Source organism: Macrosteles quadrilineatus, unplaced genomic scaffold (assembly GCF_028750875.1).
Source record: "Macrosteles quadrilineatus isolate MER2022 unplaced genomic scaffold, UCM_ALF_1.0 Scaffold_6__1_contigs__length_79288215, whole genome shotgun sequence".
NCBI classification, from domain to species: Eukaryota; Metazoa; Arthropoda; class Insecta; order Hemiptera; family Cicadellidae; genus Macrosteles; species Macrosteles quadrilineatus.
In genome coordinates this window covers 17,878,230-17,883,053 of record NW_026542599.1, presented here as the reverse complement: position 1 = coordinate 17,883,053, position 4,824 = coordinate 17,878,230, and positions in this window count along the sequence as shown.

Genomic DNA, 4,824 nt, shown 5'->3' with positions numbered 1-4,824 from the left:
ATAATAACGAGATAAGTCATGCCATAATAAGCCGTTTCGTAAAACATAGTCCAAAATACATAAGATTAAAACAAAATTATCCTTCCCATCTGCGTTGCAGATCTTTGTAGGAGTTGTGCAGCAGCTATGAAATTACCCACAAGCCAATTTCCTGCTGCCGTGTTTCATTTCCGGAGCAAGAATAATTTACTGCTGCAGCTTATAATTAAAAGTTTTTTTAGCCTATAAATTAATTTTAAATTTAACATCTGAAATATTTTAAGCACGTTTAGAAATTCACTCAAGATAGTAATCATTTGATCAGTACAACAGGTCACCTGGTTCTGTGCCGGCTCGAGGCCACTACCCACATAGCAGAGAATAAAATTGTTTCTGCTCTGTGACACCAACCTAATAAACAAATAATTCCTCTCCCGCAGCAAACCTGCAGATTTAGCGAATTACCATTTACAAGGCTGGATTATTACTAAAATATTCACTGAAAATTGTCTGATTTATTTTCTATTTGAATAACATTAATTTTATTATTTATTTAGGTTTGCTGCTACAGGGAAAGTAGTACGATGGGTTTTTTATTGAACGGTAGATAACTTAGTATAGAAACAAATTTGCCAAATTCCATCAAAATACACCCATAACATAAATACTAACAAAATGTCGTGTAAATAAATACTTTTTCGCTCTTTGTTATAGAGAATGTACCCCTTATTAGCAATTTATAATTCGAAATTCAGCCATTTCCTCTGTTGAATCCACCTTTATCTATTTATAAATTCCATTCAATGTATGCACATATTTAATACATAAAAAAATAAATTCTTTTCAAAGGTTGGCTCCATCAACCAAACTTAGTATGCAAAATGCCTTTACAGAAACGATTTAGGAAACCACCATCAGCATCAGCAGAAAGTGACTTCAGAGTGACAACTATGTCAGGTTAGGTTCCTACATCAGCAAATGTGATATACATAAAAGTTATCAGTTTCCATGCGACATATCTTCACATTACTCAATACGGAATTATAAGTTATCTTTTTATACAAGCATTCAAATAAAAAGTTACTCCCTTTTAAACTATTGCAAGTTTAAATTTGTACATAATGATTCTTCAAAGGTGTTTCTTTTTATAATTAAATGTATATGTATTTCAAACATATTTAAAATGTATTAGTGTTAGTAGTTTTAAATTATGTTTATTTTATTATTCTAAAAGTACACATTTTTTCCATATACACACATTATAACTTATTGAAAAATTTAAAATAATATCTTAAACATAACAACATACTTTATATAGGTTTAAAATCACTTGGTAGTTCATAAGCTAGTAGTTCATATTGTATTTACAATAACAGCGAGCCCTTTAGACATCTTAGACCATTAAAGATCTGTTTATAGAATGTGTACCATAAATAACAATACAATATCAATTCCATTTTCATTTAATATTTAGTCACGTGGTATTGTTCGTGTTAATAAGATCAATATGTGATATTCCCTTGCTCAATAGAACCATTCCCTTATGAGTGTAACTTGCAAAGTTAAATCAACAATCAATTAGATTTTGGACGTTAAATAGTCATCAATAATTGACGTCTAGTAGTGTATCTTTTAGGGGAGCGGGCTGGAATAGAGCGCGGGACTTCGTTCCCTCAGATCCTGGGTTCTAATTAGGCCACCGAAGGATTTTATTTAAGTAATAGCACCCCAACTTCTAGGACTAGGCTAAAATAAAGTAAAAACAACAATCCCGAACTTGGGGCTTGTGCCAAACGGCATTTGACAAAACAAATAAAAAAACAGAAGTAGTGTAAACTTTCGTGATGTTTGGAGCCTTTCCATCACCCTACTTAAACGAAAACTAAGGACAGAATAAGAGACCTTATGAATGTTATGTTTTTCTTTTCAGTAGAAATGGAAATGTTGAAATCAGCTAGATATTACAAAATATTAGTTAATTGCCTAGAATAAAAATCCAAATGCAGTAAAATATGAAGAAATAAGCTTTTGGAAACCTCTTTTTTCTTTAAAAGTTTTTTGTACCACAAATAGTTATAATCAGTTATATTATCAGTGTAGCAAAGAGCTTTTGCTGTGTGCAAGCAACTTGTTTAAATAGCATTTCTCGACTTAATAAATTATACCAATGCTGAAAAACGTATTTCATGTAGGAAACTTGGTTTTATCTGTCAAAATAAATAGTCAGATATAAGTAATGAAACAACTATTTATCAGTAAGAAAGAGTTTTAAAATTTCGTAAAAGTATTGGTAATGCTTTTATTTTATATGTCAATAGTATGTTAGATAAGTTAATAAAGTATTATATAATAAATACTTATGAAATATGCTCCATAATATCATATATCTGTATGTAATAAAGGAAATGTGTTGGATTTCAAAACAGTCATTCGAAATATTCTTGTGCATCGTTTCATCCATAGTATGTGTATAAACTTAACAAATACAAATGAAAACATTTGTTAAGAATAAATTTGTAAGATTTTATTATAAAGCAACAAATTTACATTTCTATCTTGGTGTTCCAAAGTTATCATTTGATAATAATTAATATGCATATAAAACAATTGGTTTTAATTTTGTAAAATTTTTTATGTAACATAGTTTTAAAAAGGTTTAAGCAATAGCTTTGAAAAAAAAAAAAACTCTTTTATACTTTTTAAAAGTAGTACTAAATCTGATAAACAGAACTCATCTGCAAGACCCCTTGTTTGTAGGGATTTATGTACCACTTAAAGTTTCATATCACCAACCAGCTGGTTTTCGCAATTCAAGCCATTCAAAATCTGAAATTATTGCCAAGAGCATTATAATTTTATTGTAGAAGACTAAAATTGGACACATTGTGATTGTTATCTTAGGTAAACCATCAATCGGTGAGAAATTAAGATTAAGCGACAGTAAATTTTTCACCTAATTTTACACACCAGGTTCTATACAATAGTTGAGAGTTCTCTTTATCAAATTCTAAAACAATACCACAATTTGAAATTAACCCAATAAGAAGATTTTTGTAGAAAAATTTATAGTAGCTTTCAACAAACCTTTTACTCAGTTTCATGTTAAGTAAAGTCTGCTTATAAGCTGGGTTGCAAGAAATTCACTTAAGTTAATGGTTTCGTAAATTCAAATTATTCGGTATTAAATTTATGTATAAATGAAACTCCATCAATTTAAATATTCTAACCGAAATATAATACCTTTTATAGTTATAACTCCAAGGGAATATGTTTAGCAATAGAACATTTACATACTTTAACTAAATAATTTCTTTTTATTAAAACGATTAAAAAATAAAACAAAATTTCCGATCACATCGTTTATCCTCTAGGAAAATCAGCACTAATTTATCGAGATTAGAAACCTCATTGAAGTTTCGATATTAGTAAATAATGAAAAAAAATTACAAAATAATAATTTTTGACCAAGAGTTTTCGTTAGGTTTTACATATATAGTACATATATAGAGATACAATAATAGTACACATCAAAAAGATGTAAATAAATACAAATTATTTAGTATACTGTGGAAAATTAGTTAATCTTTTACCTTTTGTCTTATTTTATCATTCCCAATGAATAGAACGTTTTACTGAGAAAAACTGATATTAGATCCGATACTGGTATATCCGTCGCGTTGGTTTCAAAACGAGCAACAGATTGGGCCCTTTCGGTTCATTGAATTGCAAATAACTGAAGACAAGAGCCTTCGTAACAGCTTGCAAGGTACAAAATTTATTCAGAATAATCAAATCTAATATTTGTTTTAAACATATTGGGTAGATTTCGTAAAGTTTTTGGTACAACTTTTACATTGCTTGCAAACGTTTATGTGACTAATATTTAAGATTCTAGTTAATGTAACCAACTCAAACGTTTATTTAAAATTTTTTTACCAAGCTTTTAAAAGATTACATTATCTTACAGGCTAGGCTAAGTCAAGTTAAATACAAATGTTATGTAAATGGTTAAATAAAATCAATTTGAAATAATTTTTTATTGCTGTGGACTTAAGGATATTAAGGTACCTTTCTATAGTTGGCCTACCAGCTAAATACATTGAATCATATCATGAAAAAAATTCTACGATAAAAATCCGAATGTAAATAGAATAAGCTTTCTTTGTTCATATAAGCTAGTAAAACAAACAGGTACTTGCTCTTATCACTGGACACTGGAAACGGTCATTTCAGGAAACACCTTTCACCTTCCCACTTTTGGAATCATCAATGACAATCAGGATTGTCTACTTTGGATCCAGTCCAATAAGAGTACAAACCCTCTCAGGGGCTAGGAAAAGGGCTCTGTTTGGTTTATAGCGGCCAAGTGATGAACCAGTCGCTAACATTGAAGAAAAGCTCCTGCATCTAGAGAAAGACACGGGAATAGGCTTAACCAGTTAGTGGCAAGTAGGGCATGCAAATGCACAATAAGCCTTAGTTAACGTTACGGCAATCTGAGCTCGCCTCTCCTACAATACAATGCAATACAATACAATACAATACAATACAATACAATACAATACAATACAATACAATACAATACAATACAATACAATACAATACAATACAATACAATACAATACAATACAATGCAATGGGTCACTAGACATTTAGTCATTATGCACATGAGAATTACGATGCAATTCTGGAAAGCTAAGAGTATTAGAAGATAATTTGTTCTTTAAGTGCGATGAAACTTCATCTTCCAAATGAAAAGTCTTTTCATTGAGACTCAACAAATATAATTTCATATTTATATGATCATAAAGGTAGTGAAATAAATTATTCGACAAAACCCAAGTA